The sequence below is a fragment of the Manduca sexta genome, chromosome 27 (assembly GCF_014839805.1).
Source record: "Manduca sexta isolate Smith_Timp_Sample1 chromosome 27, JHU_Msex_v1.0, whole genome shotgun sequence".
NCBI lineage: Eukaryota > Metazoa > Arthropoda > Insecta > Lepidoptera > Sphingidae > Manduca > Manduca sexta.
Window position 1 is genome coordinate 13,990,023 of NC_051141.1, and position 26,598 is coordinate 14,016,620.

General features: G+C 32.6%; 1 protein-coding gene and 1 long non-coding RNA gene across 27 annotated transcripts in view; one reads left to right on the forward strand and one right to left on the reverse strand.

The window, feature by feature from the left end:
* LOC115455742 (basement membrane-specific heparan sulfate proteoglycan core protein) overlaps positions 1 to 26,598 on the reverse strand; it is a 204,384-nt gene that overhangs the window by 145,366 nt on the left and 32,420 nt on the right. The gene's annotated exons all lie outside the window — the stretch shown is intronic.
* LOC115455743 lies at positions 10,233 to 18,361 on the forward strand. The gene is made up of 3 exons (XR_003939821.2): positions 10,233 to 10,344; positions 10,465 to 10,628; positions 16,056 to 18,361. It is a non-coding gene; the product is annotated as an uncharacterized LOC115455743 (long non-coding RNA).

Here is a 26,598-nt window from a genome sequence, read left to right on the forward strand (position 1 = left end):
TGGTGCAGTGGTGAAGGGCCCATATAACTCTATTCTTCTGCCCTTTCGCAATGTATGTAAAATCTAACTATCATAAGAACGATTTGCAGTATTTATGCATATTAGTAGCTCTATGATGTGTCGGGTTAATCTTTCAGAAAACTTCCACACTCCACTGTTATGGTGTATTCACTAATTCAGGTTCTTTTAAAAATACTGTCAAATTAAATAATAACACTTGCTTATTCCTTCATTATAAAAATTACAATTTGAGTTAATAGATATTCATATTTTCGGACGTGTTTTCAAATCAAACACAAATAAAGATTTAAAAGACGGCACTGTTATTTAGGTCGCTGAAAATCCAACTCGTGCTCGTATTACAAAATATCGATTCACATCGATGTTATTTTATGTTATTAAATCGGTAAATCAGGTCATATTTTGTGCTGTAGATAAACACGTGGCTCAACTCCTATAACTTATTGTCACATGTGCAATTTTGGCTCTAGTTTGATTTGTAGTCTACTAGCTAGGAAGATCTACCCTGAAATTTTGCGGAAGTTCCACATTACCCGATCAACAACATTCGTTCCAAGGATAATGTCACCATCCGCTACGATCACAATTAAACTTTTCTTTATTGCTTTGAGTAACGAGACGTGTATGCCGTTCGTCTGATGGTAAGCGATACGACCGCACATAGACAGTAGGAACACCATCCAACAGTTTGAATTACAAAGTACCTATTATCTGTTAATCTACTGTGCTCGTCATCCTGTGACATTAAATGTTAGGTCTTATGTCTAGTAGTTACACTAGCTGCAATCTCCTTCAAACCGGAACACAACAGTGACAACGCACTGCAGTTTGGCGGCAGAAATAGACATTACAATGGTACCTACCCAAGCGGTCTCTCACATATGAATGACCTACCATCAGTAAAACACTTAACGTCATACCTTAATTATATCTTTATTTTATGCTACGTATATGCAGAATAGAAACCACATTAATACGACAACACACTATGATAGTATCGCACATCTTTTGTGCCGCGTGCTGTTTCCTTTCTTATGTTGTGAAAGACACGAGCAGACGAGCTGCTGCGCTAACTCTCTATTATGTTTGCTAACGGAACTGCATTCGTATTTAAGACTGTGTTTTTAGAAAAAGAAACATGAGTTACCTACCTTGAGATGAAATATGATTGAGTTATGAGTTTACTATGAGTGCTATAGTTCTTGTACTGTATAATATTTGTAATAATTATGGTAATGTAGTCCCGAAGTGTATATACAGAGAATTGAAATACGAATTTCACAACTTCCGAGTACCTACCTACATGCCTACCTCGTCACATAAATTTATTAGCCGACTAAAGGTCACAATGTAATTCCATCGCAATAAATGCTTCTAGAAATGGTAATAAAATGAGTAATATCCTCATTAGCTATTTAATACGAGAACTGTTTGTAATTTATTTGAACTTGTAAAATTGGCCCTCAGCGTACTGGTATGTATTAATCACAATATATTTTAATATTTATCTAGTAAGAATGATTAATGCAATAAGAATTATTTATAATCTGAAAATAACCGATGTGGAGTGGAATATACTTAATCAAGGTGGTAAGTGTGGGTAAAGTACCAACATTTTATTTATTTATATAACTAAATAGCAGTGTGCACCCATTTTGTTTGCAAACAAGCAAATAGATCGTCTGATGTTAATATTATCATTTCATTCATAGTTTTGTAAGGTTTATACATCTGCTGTGAGCCGTAAGAAAAAAAAGGCACCGATTTGGGATTCTGGATTTCTCACTTAACATTTATGAAATGTAATAGCTAGCCTGACTGCACCTCGGTTTTCTATAAGACGTCGGTACTAACTCAATACCTATATCCGGCCCACTCAATTTGTAGCCAAAATACATATTTGATTTTGTTTATTTTCTTTTTTATAGTTCAGAGATTATATTTTATATTTGAATTTTATATATTTTGGCTCTTCGTTTTAGACACACGTCGACACCGTCTATAACACTTCTTCGTTGAAATTACTACGTTTGTATATCATCTTTATAATCAAGTAGGGTGGAATAAAAATGCAAATACATTCAGTGTCGATTAATACTGTGCGCAAGTAAGCTGGCAAAAGTATACGATTTCCTCATTATATATCTACCCTAAACGAACCGTTCTAATTGTTTGCACAATTAGAAACCCGGTCCCGCCGCGCCTGATTACATCGTTATGCACTGTATATATAAGTTATTACTTTAATAGTAGGAATAAATAAGTTAGTGACGTCGTTTGACCTGTAATCCAAAAGAAAATAAAAAAATATGAACTAAAAATCCGTTGCGTTAAAAGTTAAAACAATTAAAATGTATTTTTCCACTTATTTATAAATTTAAATGTAGATAATTAACGATAAAGTAAGTTGTGCATTATTTTGTTTTTTATGCCAACGTAGGACATTTAAGTTGAACAGCTGATTTATTAGCATTAGATATTTTTATTAGTACTAAGGGTAATAATATTCGTAGGTTCTAAAGCTTTGACTGTGTTACAATTACTGATTTTCTAAATTGATATTACTATTTATTTGTTCAACCGGTTACCCACCTTAGCATCGTCACTTATTTTAAAAATAATACCAATAGTAACTGCCACTGCCCCCTGTTAAATTTATAATGCTTTAACGTTCTCTGTACTGCTTAAAAACTGCTCGTAATTTATACGTTGAGTTTTTACCTTTATTAAACTTACTTATTCTAATTTGCTCCGCTACTTATATTTCTTTTTTGTTATACAAGTTATAGTGACATTATATCTTGTAATATTCACCTATTGATAAAAAAAAATGAGTAAAAACTTATTTCTATAGAAATTCCTATACCTGAAGCGTATTACGTTTAACTCGAACAATTTTCAACAATACTTTATAGACGTTCATTTTGTAACTTCCATGACAATTTTACACGTTTCTGAATTTGCGACTCAGTTTTCTATTGCTCATACATGTAAAAAATTTCCTTAACATTCTTTCAACATTATTAACTGCCTGAATTTTCTACTCAACATCCAGGGACGTTGAAATTGGAATTAGCGAGTTCTGCTTCCTCTCCCATGAACTAAAAAGCACACTGTAAATATGCAGTAAAGGCAAAATGAAAGAAATTTTTCTTGTGACCTATTAACAGTCAACCCAAATTGCAAGGTGAACGAATATTAACAAAAACAGCTGTAGGTTAGTCGTAGAGCAGTTGTGAATACAGAATACGTACTAGTTGAGCTTATAACGATAATAATATCAGCCCTGTATTATATACTTGCCCCCTGCTGAGCACGGGCCTCCTCTACTACTGAGAGGAATTAGGCCTTAGTCCACCACGCTAGCCTAGTGCGGATTGGTAGACTTCACACACCTTCGAAATTCCTATAGAAAACTTCTCAGATGTGCAGGATTCCTCACGATATTTTCCTTCATCGTTAAAGCGAACGATAAATTCACAAAGAATACACATATGATTTTTTAGAAAAGTCAGAGGTGTGTGCCCTTGGGATTTGAACCTGCGGACATTCGTCTTGGCAGTCGGTTCCACACCAAACTAGGCTATCGCCGCTTCGGGCTATCAAGCTTATTATCAGAGTAAAAATGACCCAATCTAACACTAAATCAATATGAAATCGATCTAGCAATATAATGTACTGAGTTTCATTTATTTAATATTTTCTTTGTCTTAAGGATAACTCAAGAGTCGAAATGTTGGTATGAAATATACGAACATACGTCTAATGTATAAAAACATACGAATACGAATTATCTATATAGACATCAAGGACATGCCATCGATAGTCTCATACCTAAAATTGTAATATATATGTAATTTGTTAAACCATTACATGCAGTTAGGTAAGTGTACTCAAATAATTCAGATGAAATGCATGACATCATCTTAGGTTTATAGAACGAGGTTTGTACACCTAGCGCAAACTAGTTAAGATTCCATCAAATGAATGACAAATATGGAAGGATAATATAAATGTTAAGGCTCATTAGTACAGTCAACCACAAAAGTAGTTAAACAAATGAGAACTTTGAAATCGCCTGTACATGTTAAGTTAAATTGAAACATTTAATTTTCATAGTGAGAAGTAAAGTAAATAAGTTTTATTTTAATTTTCGGGAGGAAATGTATTTTTTAGTAAGAACATATAAGTTTTACGGCGATTTGAAGTTTGAATTGGTTCAGCTACTTATGTGGATGACTCTACCTGTACTTAAACGTTCACATTAAATACTATAATAATAATATTGAAAGAATGTAGTAAATTACTGACTGAGATGAGAGCAGGTATCTTTGTTTAAAACCTTTTAGACCTTGAAGTGACTCATACCAAGACGCTTATGAAATACAAATAAATAGGAATTCGAAACACGTCTATAATCTAAATTTCTTTTCTCTACACTATCCCATTGATGGTGGTATCGACTCACAAAAGTATAAACAGGAACTTATTAAATTCAGAGGACTTTAGTTTTGTAATTCAATTGATTGACATGTATCTTGTCTGGACATGACTGGGGTGTTTACTGGTGGTAGATTTATAATATGCTAATGGCAGTCTGGGTTACTAGAACCACATTATGTAATTCGTTCACCAAATAGCAATAAGTGTGCACCATTGTGTTCCGGTTTGAAGGACATTGTAATCAGCGCAATTATTTGGTGTTATGAGGCTAAACATTGTATGTCTCAGGTAATGAGGGCAGTTACATTTTAATTCAAAGTTGTTTTATGTTAGACGACCAGACGTTCGTCTCGTCTCGTCATTCAACATTAATAAGAAATAAAAAATCACCTTTCTAATGTAAAGGAAATACAGTGTTAGTCATTCTACCCATGATCATATGCAATTTTCCGTCCAAGGATTCTAGCGAAAGAAAAACATAGAAATTTTACACGAATAGCATTAAAACGTAATAAGTTATACCCAATCATATAATACGACAACCATTAATGGATAATGCATGCGTAATGTATACAATATGTGATTTAGACGATCCATGACCACTCAGATTTATTAACTTATACATGTTTTATAAACTAGAAATAGGTATAACCTACGCATGAATACATCGAGTAACTTTCTGCCGGTTAGTCCTACTTAATTTTTTTTTTTGAAAAATCTTTGATGTGTGTTGATAATGTTAGTTTAAATCCCATTAAATGCTAAAAATAAATATATTGCTGTCACTTTTTTACAATTTGTATTTTAGGCAAACTTGGTAACATTTGCCTAATGCCACCCATGGTACCCTAATAATTAACTTGTTATCCTAAATTACCAATGAAATTATGTATTTCTTAGTATTGAAAAATAAAACGTTACTAAGGTCCTAACCTCCGTCCATATTATTTAGTCAACATGTGCTGTAACTAACCTACAAATTGACGTCCGTAAAAATGTTCACCAGTAAATATTATAGCAACTAAGTAATCTTATTTACGTTACTAATATAAACTGATAAATCTAGTTTACATTATCTATATATCTATGAAAGTATTCTAACAAAGACTGCCATCGAGTTAGCCAATTTTGAATAAAATATTGCTGTTTAAAAACCACTGCCCAAGCTTCTAACTATCATCATGCTTTCGACTAAACGCTACAGAACGATTTATTAAAGGAATAAGGATACAAATCCTTCCTTCCTTAGCTTGGCATTAATGTCAATAATAAACCGATTATAATAAGGCAAAAGCATGTAAAACTTGATTACTATTAGCTCATTTTTGCTATCGATTTGATAGTGGCGTCTGGTATTGTGTTTTAAATCGGCTGATATCTTTATCAGTTAGTCAGGATAGTTTTCACGTTTAATTTTAAACTAATGTAAACAATATTTTTGGACATGTCCGTAAAGTTGTTAACGTTGAAAACCGCCGAAAACGGAAACCGTTTCACACCGTCGTGACTAAACGCATAAATTTATGTCGGCCATCTTGTTGCCATAATGAAGTTACCGTCTGCGCAGGGCCTAAACATATTATGAACTAAGCAACATACGTAGTCAGCAGACAAGAAAACGTACGTTTGACACCTTCATTGATCATTGCATAATATAGTATATTGTACATGTGTGTACATTTCTTAAGTAGCAATTATAACTGTAAGAGATAACAGATTATGTTAAAGGACAGCAATATTCGGTTCCAATTACCAATGCATAATATTATGAATAACCAACACAACATCGAAGAAGATGAATTTAATAGAAGCGCCGCAAAACACTGGAATTTTATTAAAATTAGTCTTATGTCATCGAATTTCCAATGTCGGTAATTCCAATGTCAAAACATGATGTTGCCACCGCATAGGTCGCATACATACACCTGTCCGATATTGTGCACGTCGCAACTGTAATGGACTCCTAATTAAGTTAGTTATGCTTGCTTTGTTTAGGGTTTTCACATCGGAATATTAACTATCATCAAGCGCGGTCAATCTATTCACTATTATATATATCTACTAAATGATTGAAGGGATGTTGGAGGCAGTACCATTAGTAAGCTTTGTGGGTTTTCTTACAGAGTAATTAAATTTGCATCGTATTCTCGATGCAAATTCTTTATATATATAAAGGGTTCTTGATTATTCTATTTATACAAAAAATAATACCTTTTGATTAAGTTATATTAAGGCTTTTAAGATCACAATGTCATTTGATGACACCAATTCGATAAACAGTAATTATAAATCATTATCTGTTCAATTATTTCTCATTACAGCTAGTTAATGGGATTTTGACGAACAGGTCGCGGACATACAAAGGACTTGTCTCGTTGAATTTTATTGTGAATAATTTCTAAGGAATAGTGCCGATGTTTCATTAGCATTTTTTATTAAATCTGCTGCAATTGAAATCGATGCAACACTATATTTCAGAAGACTTAAACCAACGGCAGTGAAAAATAATAAATATATAAAACATAGACTCAATATTTAATACTTATATACCCAAAAATATATAAATTTATCTCAACACTTGTAGATCAAAGTGGCATAGATAAACAATATCGATTACTTTTTAACTCATTCATAAATTATTACGTCTGTTTGTACTCGTCAGTTTATTGGATTTAAAACATAGCTCTCTAATTCAATTTGTGTTATTACTTTTTAAAATTAAATTTGCATCAAACATTACCAATACCAAAGAATGTAACGTTTAAGCATTATAATTACATTAATAATTTTATTTTAAACAGTAATTTAATTTTTAGATATAAAGCTTCTTAAGAGATTCATGAGGTACATGTTAATTAAATAATTATTGATACCCTATTTTCATATCTTTCAATTTATACCAATAGTTTTTGATAAAAAAATATATTGCGTATTTAATTTAACATTTAGCATTAATCGATATATTGGTTCAAATAGAATAAACAAAGCGTTAACTTGTCCACATTTGAAATAAATTTGTATTTTATTTTCAAAGCTGACTAGAATATGAAATATAAGTCCTTATCTACCACATGTGCCACTAATCTCAGCATATCTTTCACTGATAACGTTATTTTCACTAACCCGGCTTATCGCATGGCAAATAACATTACTACTACGAAAGCAACGAAAGTTAGTTTGGCACTAGAATTTATTACTCGACGTGCATTGGCAACAGACTGGGTCACTGCGAAATTTCACCAATATATACACTATGAAGAAATTCATTAGCATGTGATTAACAAAATAACAATAGATCCAGCGTCCCGCGTTTTTTCTTGCAAAATGAGAGTTCTGCACATTTTCCTAACGAACGAAGATGTGTTTGTTATGGTTTGTAGAGATCGGGATAAATTCTCTAATTGTTCTTTCATCTACTTTCAAGCTAATTGAAGGATTATGTGTGTATGATTTTGACTTATGAATATTATTATAATTGTTGGTTGATAACGATAAATATTGCATATTTAATTCAACATTTAGGATTAAACGATCAAAAAATCGTAACAAAAATAATTATCAAGCAATTACGAGTATATTAGTAATATTAATATTGTGTAGTGTGTAGGCCTAAGCTTTAATACGAAATTGGCATTTTGTATGGGAGGAATTTGGCCGTTGGAGCGGAAAAGTTCTGGAGTGACGACCACGAACCGGAAAACGCGGCGTAGATAGCTCCCCACGATAGACCGACTACCTGCTGAGGGTCGCCGGAGTCCGATGGATGAGAGCGGCTCAGAACCGGTCTCTATGGCGCTCAATAGGCGAGGCCTACATCCTCTAGTTGATGATTCCCGACTGAAATGATGATGGGAGGACTAGTGTTTTTTTTTTTAGAAAAATATAATTACTTAACCAAAGTATGCACCATTGCATATATGTAGTTTTGCCATCTCATAGAGAAGCCATTTATCCCTTTACTAAAAAAAAACATGGGGCGAGTATCAAGAACACTCTGAGGGCGGTTTGGACTGCCATATCGGAGTCGAATTTTTTCCTTGTAAAAAGTTATCCAAATTATGGAAAAACTTGTAATCTGTTGGAGCAAGGTCCGAGGAGTATAATGGATGTCTCAGACATACTAATTGCAGCTCATCTAGTTTAGCGGTCGACTGTTGTGTAGTGTGTGGTCTAACGTTGTGATGAAGCAGCAGTGGCCTATAGCGATTGAGTTCCCCTATCATGTTTTAAATAATAATATTATATATTGTTAGTGAAGTACGCACTGGCGCTGTTCCTGATAGCGGTGAAATTGTTATTAGATTTATCTATATACCTTCCGCGACGAATTTATCTATTATCTATTCTATTGTAGTTCGTACTAATATGTATTTTTAATCTGAATATTAACGTCATACTTGAGCCATATTTTAAAGAATAGATTAAATATGATACATTTTTATATAAATTTTTTGTAATTATGTCAAGTTTATTGGATCGGGGAATACAAGAAAACTTTAGATTTAAAGTATACAGATTGCGGACAAATATTAACAATCGATCAAGGCAGCAATGTTTGCAAATCTTATGTAATATATCCTTGTTTAATGCAGATAAAGATAATATGCTGATTTTCAAACATAATAAAAAACATCTCAGTACAATTTATTCACGTCGGTTATTAAAAAACCAAATTTCCTGTCCATTATAAACAAGTCGTTTGAAACATTGAATCTACGAGACCCGAAAAGGATGTGCTTAGCAATACATTAAATTTGGTACTTATCGTAGGGAAAAGAAATATTGTGAGCTCAATTCGTGTTAGATGCAACAAGTTAGGGGTAGCGAAGAAGAGGAAGTAGGCCTGCCATCAATTTCCGGTTTCAGTTTTTAGCAAATCATAAATCAAACAAAGCATATATCACAATAGCGGCATAGCCTAGTTGGTTGTGGAACGGACTGCTAAAACGAATGTCCGCAGGTTCAAATCCTAAGGGCCCACACCTTTGACTTTTCTAAAATTATGTGTGTATTCTTTGTGAATTATCGCTTGCTTTAACGTTGAAGGAAAACATCGTGAGGAAACCTGCACACCTGAGAAGTTCTTTATACGAATTTCGAAGGCATGTGAAGTCTACCAATCCGCACTAGGCCAGTGTGGTGGATTTATCTCTATGGCCTAATCCCTCTCAGTAGTAGAGGAGGCCCGTGCCCAACAGTGGGACAGTATATAGAAGGCTGATATCACAAATAAATTTATTAGCACTTTGTATTCAGCAAATGCTAGAATTCAATTTGTTCTTATTTACATATTTAATCGATTGTCTTACGTTTTCTTTACATATTAAAATTTCGACATTGTCGATTCAGTATGTAGTCATATCAATAATCATTTATTAAAACTACTTAGAGGCCGAATATAATAATGGTAATGTGATTCACTACTACATTACAATCCATTCAAAAATGTTAACGAATCAAAACTTATCAAGCGATGCGATAAACACAGCCACAACTAAATGCAATTAACAACACTTCAAAATGTAAACCTGCTTGCAACAAAAATACCGTTGCCTAATTTTTCTACTCTGAGTTTGATTATATATTTTTAATTTTTTTTAATACTTAATTTCGAAGAAAAATATTGGAAACCGACAAATGCTTGTAGACGTCTACATACAGTTGAATGAAGTAGTTCTTTGGTCCACCCTAATATTTATTTAAAAAAACTAAGACACCGTCATTTGTCAATGTCAAATGTCAATATTACAGTAGGTACGTCACAACTGTCATTTTCAAAGAAATAGATAAATATAAAAAACACTTCACTTCTTTTTTATTGCAAAGCAAAGGTTACGTCGTTCTGTTTTAGAATAATACAAAATTCAAAGTGAAAATCATGTATGAAAATATCGGAATTATGAAAAAAGAAAACATATGGCTCTCATAATTTTAGATCTAGTTTCATAAAATATAAACATTTGAGTGTGTCGAAAATATTAAATATTTTTACTTTTTCAGGCGTAACAATAGTTTCCTTCGGAGCATACGCGACAAATTAAAATGTTACATGCTATACAGTGCATGTGTATTAACATCACGGCCGTGTCTCGGGCAGTAATGGATGTGTCATGTGTGAACAATATCGACTGCATTATATAAAACAACACCTTGTATTTTCTTGGGTTGGTATTTTAATAATTCTATTTAAAAGGAAAGGTTAGATTTTTTATATAGTCTCTGTAAGCCGTGCTGTTGCTGTACATAGTTATGGTTTAATCTAATATTGAATTACCCTGTACAACATTTTAAAACGCAATTTGACCTATAGCTGGGCCTGAGTGAAAAAGCAAATACTAGTCATTTCGCGGTCACGACTTGCTCGGTCAGTGTCATTTCCTTACAATATATATACATGACGTGATTCATTTTAATCTCCAGTACTTTAATAAAGCAAATCTCACAAATCTCAACTACTGGTAAAGATGGCGTACCAACTATTTAAGACACCTTTAGAATCTGTTCTAAAGACGAGACAAACTACTGCCACACGATATATCATATTTAAATACAATAATATTTTAAATGATAAATACAAATTATAAAACAATACGTGTAAAATGGAATAACTTAGTGAAATAGAAATCCGAATGTGAGTGGGTCTGTTTCGTTTGCTCGTTATACAGGTTAACTTACTTATATGTTTGGTGTGAAAATAGCATAAAAATATGAAAAGAGAACATACGTCATATCGCGTTATCAACGCGTATGGCGTGCTTTTTTTTCATTGGCACTTGGACAGTGAGACTGTGGATAAAAGTTTGTGAAGGAGTTGAAAGTATATTCTTATTATTACATCAACCCATTTTTTAAATATTACAGTTATACTAATTTATTTAAAACGTGTGGATAATTTTTTTATGTCATTAAGAAAAGTTGGTAAAAAATAAAGAAATCCAATATTGTAAACATACAATAAATAAACTATAAACCAAATCTAAGTCTAAATATACAATATTTTTAAATAGTAGCAAGTAAACAAATTCTAACGCTTTTGGAACGGAACGAACAACGAAAACTAAATATCATCAAAAAAAGGTTGCACGAATCTGGCTGTTTTCATAGAACAGTTTGTTTTTTCATATTGATTGCAGTTACGTAAAAATATAAAATAGTTGATGTATAACCAAATAAACTATGCACAGAATTGATTGTAAAAGGAATATCACTTGAAAAATTTATACTCATAGTAACTTGTTACAATATACCAACGTGCTTATATGCTTCAAGACCCAGCGAATACCTTGTAGTAGCTATAAAACATACCTGTGACTTTTTTTTTGATACGTTCGTCGTACATCATTTATTTACCTAATAACAAACAATATTTATATATAAAAACAGCTAGGAAATCTACACATATAAAAAATTGTAACAGGCTGATATCTGTACATTACAAATAATGAACAAAAACGAAAACGGGGGTTTTTTATTAAATAACATGGGGCCAGAACAATATTTTTTAGATTTTTTGTGTGTCTATATGATTCTAAACGCAACAAGTAAAAACTACAATATAGAATTGAATGCAGTTTTTACCAAAGCCTTTCTAGAAGTCTAATTTTAAAAAATAGGTTATAAACCCGGGAAAATATTAAGCGAGACGTTTATCCCGAAAAATCTTTCTAAACCGGGTGGTGAGACGAGCAAAAGCTAGTACAATATTAAAATTTTGCATCATCGACTGTGTATCAACCAATATTATAAAAGCTGGAGTTTTCAATCTAAACTGTTAGCAAACAACTAGTAACTGAATCCGGCCGATTTCATATTTATTCAGTGGCACCGTACACGCAACAAGTGAGTCTGGTACACAGGAACTTCGATATGCCCACGTGATTTCAATACTATGATGTCATGCCACCGAGCGATACGTTTCTCAGAATTCAACATATTCCTTGAGATTTCGTTGTTGTTTTGAAGAGTAGCAGGATTTATTATATAGCTTAAACTGCAATAATGGATTTTTTTAATGTTATATTCTTACGTAGATTTATAAAATAATCTAATTGTACTGAACAATTACTATAAATCGCCACGGCTTTGCATCTTAATTTAAACTAGTAATCGATAAAAACGCAATGGCAGCATTTAATCAACTTCTTTATCTCTTTGATGTTATTAAATACATATGATTAAGGAATAAATTTACATTGACAAGAAAATATAAACTTTTCACCTTGTCAATACTTATTTACGAACTTATTGTTGTACCACAGTTGTACAACTGAATAACAACATTTCAGAAACCGAAACACAACGAAAGATTTAAAATAACAACTGTATTTTTATATTCCTTTGAAGCGAACCTTTACGTAGCGGTGTTCGCAAATATCGTGTGCATCGTATAAAGGTTACTGTTATAACTCAAATCATATTTTTTTCTGTTTACAAAAATCCTGGAAATATGTAAACATTTTCAAATGCTTTGAAACGAGTTCTGTGTATTTACTTTTGACCGTTTTATATTTTTGTAACTAATTCAGGTTTTTAAGGATTCTATATCTCCACCCATTGTTTGTCGAACAACGTACATAATTTACAAGTATAATAATAAATACATTATCAAGTATGACACATAAAATAGACTTATTTTTAGTTTATACAAATGTATTTTTCATTTAATATTGACCACAAAGCAGCCAATTAATTTGTTCCGAACGGCCTTGCGTCATATGTGCCATATGTTCGTACTAATATTTAAAAAACCGCAAGCCATCGTTAATACAAGGTTAGTCATGTTTATTTACTTAAATATTTTCAACAACATTTTAAGTGAACAAATTTTTATTGAGGATAACTTTATTCGCATGTAAGCCCATTCCGTTATCATTGATTAATACAATTCCTATATTATAATTGCCACAACGTTTTTTTTTTTTTAATGAAAGCCTCAAGATTTATACGTCTTGAAGGGAAATCAGTGTATTGCCTTGTCGCAAAACTGATTGAATCCGGCGCTTGCATCTCTACAGAGAAATACGTTGATTAAAACTTTTATTGACTAACTTACAATGAGGAGTTGATGAGTAAAATTGAGAGGCTAAGGTAACCCTAGCTTTAGAAAGATCCTGATATCTAGCATCCTATGATTATAAATAGTAGATTTGAAGATTACAAGTTAATGGTAAAGATGAAAGGTCTATAGACGAACAGAAATCTGGGTAGCATTATTATTATTCATATAAACATTCCGGCTACCGTAAAATAGTAGTCTAAAAAGTACCTATATCGTCTTAACGATTCGGAAGTCATGTGTGGGTTTTAATAACTCAAAAGAATTTAATAAGCTATATTATGAAAAATATTAAATGTTTCAAAAAACAATTTCATAAATTAAAAAATATTATTTAACATAAAGATACAAGACTATAAAAATATGTCAGATACAGCATTTAACAAAATATATAAATATGATTTATACTAACAAAGAGAAATTAAATAACATCAACTCTGGATATCAAAAGATTGCAAGTAGAAAAGACTTGAATTGTTGATAGGTAATTAGTATAATTAGGAGAATCTATTTTATGAGGTCACTGTAATTTTTTTATTTGTAATAAATTTGTATTTCCTGTTATGTACGAGTAGTTAGTGAAACCGTAAGAATTATAATTTCTGTATATAAACTTAACAATTGCTTGTATAACGATTTCACAGGAGTAATATAGAAAGATCACTTAACTTCTTGTAAAGAAATATAGTTATTCTATCTTTAACAGAGACTGCTTTGAGACGGCTGACCAAAATCGGGGTTGTATTGTTGCAAGTGACGCTGTGCATGTGACATTAAATCTGACTGTACACTTTGTGTATAAACTGTATTAAATAAATATTAATAAACCAAAGTGACAAAGAAAAATAACAATACAATTTCCATCTATCGCTTAAGATAAGCAACAAAAGTCGTTTAAATATAGACAGTTTAGTATAAAAAACGAACCCAAATATTAATATATATCTTTTGTTCAATTATGGTAATATTGCTAAGCGCTGTGTCGAAAAATTGAGCACAATATAATCGGTCCAGTCCACATTAATGACGCACACAATTAGTAAAATCTACTGTATTTTCACATAATTCAATATATATTATTAATCTCTCGGATTATAGTATAAATCAAACGTTAAAAGCAATTTGTATGTGTTAGGTTTTGAGAATAAATGCAAATTGGACCTGGAACACATCATTATGTTAACATAAAAACATCAAAGTGTAACGAACATTTAACTTCAAATTGTTGAAGTCGATTTAAAATCAAAACTATACTTCTTTCTCCACTATATAAACTATTCAATAACTTTATCTGTCTACTGTTATCGTGATAATATTTATGTAATTATCAAGTACTCTGAATTCAAACGTGGGTAGCCTTCCGCAATCACTTACCAAGTAAGATATTTCGCCGACTACACTGAGCGGTTGGTGTATACTTCTAACTAGCTTATCTGTTCGTAATGTGAGAATGTTTACTCTTTAATAGATAGAACACACAGCGAAAACACTAGATGCCTTAAAGTCTACAGTATTCATGTTTCCAAAACTTGTAATACAGAAATTACATTAGATATGCTTAATAAAACAATTCATAACCTGATATTTAACTATTATCAATACAATATTTAATTTATGAGACCCTGGGAGGACAGGCTACTTTCTATCTCGAGAAAATATAAAGCTGTTTTAACACTGGCGGAGCCGCGAGCAAAAGCTAAATTGTACACCAAAGTTATTTCGTCGTATTAATAGCTTTACGAATAACAATGCTAAAAACAACCGTCAACTATCGATGAATTAGTTTTATATTAAAGCGTATAAAAATAGACGCGTACACGTTTCTGCAACTAACAGCATTATGTTAGCAGACGCCGGCGTTTATAGTAAACGTTTATTGTCTTCTGAATATTATGGGAATTCAATATAAGCCCTCCAGTTGATAAAGTTTGGGTAGTTATTTAAAGCGCAGATTTTAATAGATGTGACACTAAGTTATATCATATGAACCAGATTCGCCAAACTTATATATCCGAAGTATCATCTAAATTCTAATATGACACGAAATAATGTGTGCCATATTCTCAGCGACATAAGAAGCGACAATAAGAAGTGCAGTCTGATGACAAAATATCCTTGACGCGCCTCACACATAGTACAGCCCTCCTAACTCACTGACTCAGAAATAATTTGTATGTGTGTATTCCTGCGCCTCCGACGGACACTAAACAGCACAAACGGATAATAAACTAGTTGAAACTACATGTATTAGATACTGACGCATTCCCATTTTATTCACGGTCAATAGAGTGAAAAAAATCAGTGTAACATCTTGTCGATAATAGTTCAAGGTCTGCCTAAAATGGGAACATGATCTACTAAATTACATGGCACGTGTATTCTCAAACCGTTGCCCAGTGCACTCGCTGACCAAATAATAGTACTTATTTTTAATTTATGTTATGCAAGCTTTGATGATATATACCGACATCTCGCGTAGCCCTTGTCAATCATTCGTTTACAATGTATGTAAACACATGTGTAATTTTTGTTCCAGAGCACGCAATCCCAGACTTTTTGTTTTTATACTAATACATTTACAATACACTAATTATTAATACTAAGTCTCCGTAATACGGAAGAGGTGGCAATGTTTGAGATCCGCTGAACCCAACTTACAAAGGGAGTGAATGCGAGGCAGGTGTGGAAAAATTCTAAACAGAAACATGTTTGCCGACTGAATTTCAACCGAGTGTCTCACGTTAGCATGAAAGTTATGAGCTTTGTATTTTATTTTCACATTCTTTCTAAATGCTTAATGACAATGCAATGAACAAGTTTATTATGATTGTTAAAAAGTTTTTATATTTGAAACAGAACAGAACACGTGCATTATACAAAAAAATCATAATACAAAACTCGTTTCCTTGTCTATACTGACACTTTTTTCTGAAAAGTTTGAGATTAAACGTAGAATAAAATTTATTATAATGTAACATTATAGTTCTCGAAATGAATGACACACACATTCCAAGCGCAGATTTAGCGTTGTGTGCGTGTATCCATTTACAAATACGAATATTCTATTAAGTTTTATATGTATATTTCACATCGCCACATATTTTTGTGTTTTGAAGCTAGTTTCATTTTATTGAATAAATTTGTCTAAAGTCGGTTAGCCTACCAACGGTCGATAATATTATAAAAAAATACCATATTTACTCACTTTTCAAATAATTCATTTTTGGGATATTAAAACAGATTTTCTAGGTCAGCCGTTTTCATGGATGACAAAATAATGAAAAATAATTAATGACAATGTGTGCTTAGGTATGAAGCAGTTATTGATAGAATTTCTTAGAATATCCTCGAATTCATCTTTATGATAATTATTATAGCCAATAAGAACACTTAATGCCGAGATGTAGTTATAATTATACTGAATTAACCAGTTATGAATTTAAAACGGTAGTATTTGAATTGTGCTTGTAATACATGTGTTTTGCATCCATGTGAGCGGAGCGGCTCTTCACTCTAAGGGCGCTTTGTCATCCACTCCCTCCCGGCTCCAACTAAACAATTGTTAAACATTCTACCCGTTCGTACTATAGGCTAAAATATAAAGAATTTTTGGATTTGCTTTTTACAAGGTTTATAGATGGGGATAAAATTATTAATGTATAACAATTATATTTTTGAGATATAGGTCAGAAGTAGATAAGGTATAGATTTTTTTTTTTATCAAGACCGTTTGTATTTATTACCGTAAACCCAATTAAAATACATCTTAGTATGATAAATCTACATATTAATACCTAAAAATAAAACGATGTACCCCTTTTTAAGCACATTACGCGCAAGGCGGAGTGTTAGTTTTGGAATGATTAAAGTTCATAATATAGGAAGTGCAAACAAAATATAATATACATATGTGTTAGAAATATAATCAATCCGACAGACGAACTTCGACCACTAGACGAACAATGGTAAATAAAATTGTCTGTATAATAAATCAGTATATTTGACATAAAATAAAACTAACTCTATGTGACACACAGTTTAAGTTCTACGGCGCATGAAATGTTTTTTGAAATGCGTTAGCAAAAGGCAAAGTAACTCGTTGTAGTCCGATTTTATATTAAAGAGCAACACATTTAGAATATCACTAAGGAACTATAGCACTCGATTAAGACAAAGGTATCCGGAAACCTATCTGTGGTTTCGCGGAATTTTCTCGAATTTTAAAACTCACACATACTCAGGCCTTTTATTCCCGAATGGGTGAACAGCAGCGCAATTGGTGCACCCACTTTACACCGTGTGTATTCCATCCCATGACATGATAGGGGTTGAGCCTACTACCATATCGGGTACAAATTCCATCCTCCGGTCTTATACTGAGTAGGAAAATACAATATCATTTTGCCCGACCTGGGGATCAAACCCGAAACCTCAGCATTACATTCGTACTGTAATACAACTACGCCATAGAGGCAATGGAATGCTAAGTACAACATAATTGTTTCCATATTAGGATTCCGTGAAGAGCAAAGATCCTTCCCGACAAACTTCGTTACTTAATGGAATGACATAAGTAAGAAATAAAATATAAAAAAAATTACGAAAAAAAAGAATCTAAGCGAGTGATGTAAAAAAATCGCATCATTAATAAAATATTATTTTACTGAAAACAACTTCATCCTAACAAAAATGTAACGTTAACGTAGCAACAAAAGTTCAATTTATCTTATAACGTCTACACTTCATTGACATAGTAGGTACGTTGATCATACACAAAATCTGTTCACAAAATTACAAATAAACTATATATTTAATAAGTTTTGTACTTGCAAGCCGTACGCAACACCAAAATTCACCTGACCGAGCGTAAAATTTCGATGACTAGTCAAAACAGACCCAATCGTGCCTCGAATCGAATTGCGCTGATGATCCACTGCTTTTTCCAACTGATTAATCGTCCACGTTTAAAATATCCGATTTCAAACTGATAAGTTGTTGTAAAAATGGAATCTCGAAAGAGGCATAGTTATACGACTCAGATCAAAAAAATTACGTAAAAGCATTAATACAGTTTTTTTTTTTAGAAAATACAACGTGGTATTGTATTTTAAAGAAAAAATCCGATATTTTTCTGATTGTAAAACTAAAAATGCTTATATACCTCACAAAGCATCGTTGTGTTATCTATTTGTACATCTTTTATCAGAATCTCGATAACGTTTTCAGCTTCGAAAATGTAACAGTACTGGTAATAAAACAAATAGTCCAGTCAAAATAGGCAAAAAAGACCTGTGAGTTTGGAAAAATTCGCATAGAGCTGAAAATTGGTATAGACGTTAAATACTTCATTATCAATAAAATGTCAAAGTCCCCATCGATCCTATGTGTGCAAAAGATTTTATTCAAGGTCAATGGTAAAAAATTCCGGTTTTTCCCATTTTTCTCTGAAACTGAAACTGGAGGTATTATCGATAAATTAGTAAGACAAAAGTTGTAGATCATATAATTCTCTACAATAATTGTTCTCTTATTTTTTCTCGTACGTATCACTGTTCGCAGACATTGCGATTTTAAAAGTTGAAAATCTTATACTCTTCATATGTACACATTATTAATATGCACACATTTCCGCACCATCTATGAGGTAATGTACTTGGCGCATTTTTTTTAACATGGTTTCCCCAGTAGGCATACTCCAGATCTAGTATGATAAAGATATGTTGATCAGTATACAGATCGTACCCTATTATTACACCTCTATTAAAAATGGCTGATGTAGTATCACAACCAGTTATTGCATGTAAAGATAAAATATGAGTGACATTTTGGATATGCAGTCATACTTTGTGATGAATATATTGTTGATTGTACTTGAGTTTTCCCAGGTTTCAAGAAGTAAATAATTTTATCGATTCGTTTACTTCCTTCAAAAAAAAGAAGGTATGCGACCCTTTACACTCGGACAATGACGTAGCGGGACAAAGGGAATTAGGGACTGACATTAAAGATTGTTATATTTACTTATACTAAATGTCTACGAAGAATATAAGTTTTTCAACTTTTAAAATCGCGATATCTCGTGAAAGGTGATTCGTAAGAAAAAAAAGAACAATTTTTGTAGAGTATTGTATGATCTACAACTTTTGTCTGACCTATTTTTACGATAATACCTCCCGTTCGGAGGAAAATGAGGAAAACCAGAATTTTTTACCTGTGACCTTGAATAAAAATTTTTGCACACATAGGATCGATGGGGACTTCTGACATTTTATTGGTAATGCTATATTTAACGTCTATACCAATCTTCAGGTCTATGCGAATTTTTCCTAACTTAAACGTTAATTTGACTGGACTAAAAATAAAACACGTATTATGAATATATAAAACTTCAAAGTAATAAGAGATTTATTTGCAAACAATTAGCAATGTGATAAAATATGCGACGTATAAAGACGTCATGGTTGATGAGTATTTACGTCACGGCGGAGATCAGACACTTAAGTGATGCGTCGCGAGACCAAATCTGTCACGAGTGAATCCTTAATGCCTCTGATGAGGGGACTTAGCATTTGACATTGCTAAAATCGCGCCTTATAATGAAACCGTAGGCGCTCACTGACGTGTAAATACGTTATTTGTTACAGGAAACGTACATGTTTGGTGTAAATGTCTGATCCTAAGTAAGGCAATTTGGTTAAATAAAAATAATTTCGCATTCATTAATTATCATTATTAAAACATAAATATTATGTCGTAAGAAATTTGTTAGCAACTTCTCGCTTATCATAAACACATATTTACCTATTTAATGCTACCTTTAATTTTATTGATTGTTAATACTTATCTATTTAAATAGATTTATTACATACATACATACATACATAACATTACGCATTTTATCCCCGAAGGGGTATGCAGAGGCGCAACTAGGGCACCCACTTTTCGCCAAGTATGTTCCGTCCCATGACGTGATAGGGGGCGAGCCTATCGCCATATCGGGCACAAATTCCAGACTCCGGGCTGATACTGAGCAGAAAAACCCAAATATCACTTTGCCCGACCCGGGATTCGAACCCAGGACCTCAGAGCGCTATTGTACCGGACGTGCAATACAACTACGCCACCGAGGCAGTAGATTTATTATATTTTATTAATATCGCATTTCTGCTTTTATGAAGAATGCTTTACAAGACTATGATTATACCTACGTGTTTTCATTCAAACGAAATTAAAATGAAATTCAATATCACACAGAATTCGTACGGAAAATGCAAATGAATCCATAAAGGTGTTCGACGAAAATAAGGCGTTATAAATTGTGTAAAAACACGCTGTAAAACGCAACGAGAACCCATTCCTAGCCGCATTGTTTGCTCACTGGATGATAACTGTGATGTCTGATTTGACTATCGAAAAACTTTCGATTCCACATTTTTTCATACAGACACAGTAAAATGAATCTACTGCACCTGATAAGTCGAATGTCGTCCATATAGAGTTTAATGACGAGACATTATTATCCATTGCTAATGGACATAGTATACCGACATGTTCGAAACCCGGATATACACAAACTGATCCCGGAACGCGATACACTTATGTGGGCTCCTATGGCGGGTTTTCCCCAGTACGCGGTGGTCATTTTCCGGGTGGGCACAAATATTCTTCCGTCAGCATATGTATAGCTATATATATACACGCTAAGACGTATAAAGATGTCAGAAATATATATTGAAAGAAGTATCACCTATACGACTGCTAATCATTTTATGTACCACATTTTATTATAATAAAACATATCTGCGATGTGCATAGGCGTTATTATGAGATCAAATATTTTATACTTACGTCAGAGTAGCAAGCAAAACCAGCAGCGTTATTATATTGGTCAAACTAAGAGAAATATATTTTTTTCAAAAGAGAAGATGGTTAGAAGCTTGCACAAGGCTGGAATCCTGTTCCACATTTAATTAAACCGGGACCCAAAAGACCGGTTGCCAGGCACACTGTGAGCTCATTCTACATAGATCGGACCGTCAACAGCAAAAAAATTGTTTAATTGTTAAATTTTGGTAAATATTGTAACTTTGACCTTTCGGATGACAAATTCAGCCCACCCAGTGACCATTAATGCTACAAAGACTGAAACATCGGAAGAAAATCTATATATATATATATATATATATATAAAAATCAATTGCTGTTCTTTAGTCTCGCTAAAACTCGAGAACGGTTGGACCGATTTGCGTAATTTTGGTTTTAAATTATTTTTGGAAGTCCAAGAAAGGATTAAACGGTGAGAAACATAAAATAAAAAAATACGAAATGGACTAAAAACGACGATATATTTTTCCAATACAAAAAGATCCTAGCTGTGAAACATTTGATGTCTTTTTAGAAATAATGAATTGTCACCTGGTTGTCAAATATGTATAACTGCGTTCAGATTTTTTTTTGTTTCATAGCTACAGTATGAGGTCCAATCTCTTTGGTTTATTTTGTTGAAATACAAAACATTTGAGAAATAATAAAGTGTAAAAGTGTCAATTATGATGTGTGATTGACGAAAAAAGAAAATAAATTTGAAATCTATCATCAATTTGTTAGTGCGCCATAACTTTATTTACTGTTATTGTTTTAAAATGCCAATGAGAAGACGACCTGACTTAGCTTGTCGAAGTCAATCCAATGTGCTACGAGCTACCTCACGTGCAAACCGTACTCGACTGGCGGGACAGATAATGATAACATTCGTATTGGTATGGCAGAGTTGCGTTCCACGGTCAATAATATTAATAATAATTAATAAATATATGTAGTTCACCGCGTACCGGGTTATTTGCTAGTTATAATATAAAAACCGTGATAAAATTCGAATGAAAGTTTTATTATGATGTCTAACATTGGCATAAACAAAAGTAATAATAAGGTTTTATATAAATAATCTTTCATAAGAAAGGCATGGTGCAATTATCATCATATCAAGTAAAGTCGTAAGCAATTCAATTCGAATCCTCGGTTGCATGTAGGCGTATTCAGTGTCATTAATAGTGATTCATTCATTTTCATTCATTCATTTAGTATCCCAAAATTCTCTCAACTCTGAAAACAGATTACCGATTTAAAAAATATCATATAGAGCAGCCATTTAGAACATTTTATATCGTACTCAAAATCAAAAAAATATACTCACAACGATCGTCTCTGTAAATATTAAAAAGCTAGCAACTGTTAGGGGTTGGGTTTAATAACTCATGAAATGTATGTAAGCAAGCGGAGGACGTCTGGCACTCCACAGCTAAAAAATACCTCCGCAAACCTATTGTTAACGCTTCTTGCGATCCCTTTGAGTTCGGTTGTCATGCGTCTCGCGGGTAGGGTGAGGGAGAAGGGCGAGAAGCCAATTGTTTCTTAATCGGTCTCGAGGATTATATCTGTGCCTTTTTGTGTGACGTGTTTTGAATAATTAAAATTAAGAACTTCATGTTGACTTGTCGTGGTCTCATGTGCTAAAACAAAAAACATAAAACTACAATGTACCTATAGTTAAATACAGAGCCGACATTACGGCCAAATTTCTGCTCCAAAAGTCATACCGATTGGTAATAAGTCGCTGTATTCTTTGAAATGTTCAAATGACAAGATGTCACAGCGTCCTAAGATATTAATACAAAAATAATATATTTTGATAAAATGTGCGATGGTATTCACGTTAATAACATGCAAATCGGTCTTTTTACGGTAGATTAAGTAACCATCACATAAGCGCAAAATTTTTGTAAGAAAATGTTTCCAATGTCCGCTGTATATAATGTTACAACAGTTTGGTTAAAACAAGTTATTTATAAGTAACTAGCGGTTGCTGAGATGTTACCTCGTTCGCGTGAACTTCACAAATCAACAAAAGGATTATTATAAAGCATATTTTCACTTTCCCCTTATCATCCTCGGCGGACTCCGATAATAATGTCTGAATGACGTGTATCCGAATTTTCTTTCGTCGTATAGTTTTACGGCCATCAAAGAAAATGTCTCAAAACAACCTTCAATAGAGGACGCTGTTCAAATCATCAAAATAGATGATGATGACTTTCAATATTTTATTAAAAAGATAGAGAATAAAATGAGAATACCACGTATATTTGTATAAATTGACCCCAAAGTATGTGTTTCATAAAGTAATAATTTAATAAATATTAATGTGTAAATTATCATATCCAGAATTAATTCTGATTGAATTATGGTGCATAATGTTTGTTCAAATAAACATTGTTATATACATTTTTATTTAAAGCTACATATATTAAATTACGTATCAATTATTTTTGTATCTATTATTGCACCCTGTTTATTTATAGTTATTAAACCTTTATACTAGATGCATGATATTTATTAGAGCCTTATTAATATATACTATATTCTTCTAGCATAATTATATATCGTTTTGTCTAGCTTTCTTTAACAATAAATGTCATTCCACAAGTTTATTACTATGGCGATTAATATTTATATCAAAATCACCAAAATAATAGAAGACTATTTATTTTTATGTTAAAATGTTCCTACTGAACACGATAGTTATAAAATATTTTCAGTATGGTACCCGTAATGTAATTTATGATATTGATTTGAAATTAATGTTATTTAAAAAATATAGCAAACAGCAATAAGACATCTAAACATTTTTGCATTTATTTTCACGGAATGCTCGCTATATTTATTTTGCAGATTTTGTTTTATATTTCGCACAACACAGATATTATTCACAGAATGCGTGCCATTATCATTTTTATTAAAAATTTAAAAAGTGTATTAAATTTAAATTAAAATTGATTTTAAATAGTGTATTGAAAATCACTAAATTGTAACTTACTCTCACATATGAGAAACCTATCAGTAAAACCTCCTCTCCTATTTTTGCAGTCGGTTAAAAATAACACTATACAATACGTTACTCGAGGCATAGATATAAAAGATTACAATAGAGCAAGTTTCGAACGAAATAAATAAAAATAAACTTTAATTTGACACACACTAATACCACTATTACTACTCCAAGAGATTGATTATCTCGGCAACATGACAGTTTCTCGCTGGAATACATTAACGCACAAGCCATATTCCCACTAAACTACAAAATTATCAAAATATCAGAAAAGTAATACCGGTAATCTTAGTTAAAATTTTCGTTATTCATGTATGTTTTGTGTGGCAATATTAGCTTAGGTAAAAACGAGTACATGGTTTAATTTTATAAAGAATTGTAAAAATAATCCTTTATAAGAATATTGTGAATTATAAAAAGGTAAACTACACTAAAACGGCTTATAAACTTAACTATAAGTAAGTAAGTAGTAAGTATGCAGTTATTTGGGTAATATACAGTCGCGAGGATGCAATGGGGGCTTCATTGTCTTATGTGGACAAGACTCGAATTTACGATGTTCTAGTTTGAAATTTCATTAAAATTAAACTATTTTTCGGAATTTATCGCAGTGTTAATATTTTAGTTTTCTCCCGACGTTTCGAAGACTTTGCAGCCTTCATGGTTACGGGGAGGATTGAGGTGTTGTTCATCCGCAAAGTCAGAGTTACAATATCTACCTACATTTTATAATTATACAACTTTTTTAAATTTTTGCTGTTGGTGGTCCGATCTATGCAGAATGAGCTCACAGTATCTTGAAGTCTGGCAGCCGGTCTTTTGGGTGCCGATTTAATTAAATGTAGAACTGGATCCCAGGCTTATGCAAGCTTCCAACCATCTTCCCTATTGAAATTAGGATGTTTTTTTAATTTCAATAGCCATCATCCTAGACAGGAATCGGTGTTCTTTGGCGATGAATTGTGGCTTGTCTCGTCGCAGATAATGATTGGCGCCTCCTTCAGAGTGTTCAGCGACTGCAGACTTCGTAGAGCGTCGGTGTTTCACGTCAGCTATATGTGATTTTACGCGGGTCCCTATATTTCTTTTTGTTTGCCTGATATAAGAGAGGCCACAGTTGCAATCTATTTTGTATACTCCCGGTTCTTGTAGAACAGCAGTATGAGCGTAGTAGCTGACCAAGACTAATATATTTTTTCAATTCGAACCAGTAGTTCCTGAGATTAGAGCGTTCAAACAAATAAACTCTTCAGCTTTATATTAGCTGCGTTCGGGTAAGATCGGATACGAGGTAAGATCGTATAACGAAAAAGTACCATAAAACTATGGTTATTTTTTAGATTAAGCTACATAGGTGGCAACGCTGTTTCTTTTTGCCCCGCCCTATATACCGCAGTGAATGCTACGACCAAGAACAAGTGTACTGAGTGCAGTAAACAAAAAAGGTATTTTGCGCTCTTCTTAACACTGATCGGGACATCTACTTGATTTTGTGGACCTTATCGTATTTGCTTTAGAAGCGTTATTAGAACGAAGTCCGAACTTACCCCGCTAACGTCCGATTCTTTATAAGGATTTTAAATTTCAAAAGGTAGCATTAATAATAAACCAGTTTCATGTTTAAAATGCGCGTACCAATTATTTTTTTTATGGGAAAAAAATATATTTTCGAGACTCCTCGCAACATACCGAAAAACCGTCCGAAATTAGCCGAGCGAGCCTTAATGTAATAGTATACCTATAGATATACATATATGATTTACTACTATTAGGTTATAAAAATATTATGATAATTGTATTTTTACTTCTTAATTAAGGTGTAAAACGTGCAAAAATATCTGAAATATCTTATGTCCTTTAGATCGATTATAACCAAAAACAACAATAAATAATTAAAAGTCCTAATAAATGCCAACTCTGAACGCAACATATAGGCAGAGATCCACATCAACCCAATGGTATGCATATTCATCTATACATTAACTCATTAAGTTATAATGTTACAAGAGAAAAATAAAGGGTCTGCTTCCCCGACTGGCGGTAATCCGCTCCGGTCGCTCAATATTACGCTCCACCGTGTAGACATATCGAAAACAATGCATTTCAAAATGTATGAAATTTCTAAAGGGCTTACAGTGCTTGTTAATCCCATATAGCTTATTGGCTTGTTAATAATTGAATAAACAAATGCAAA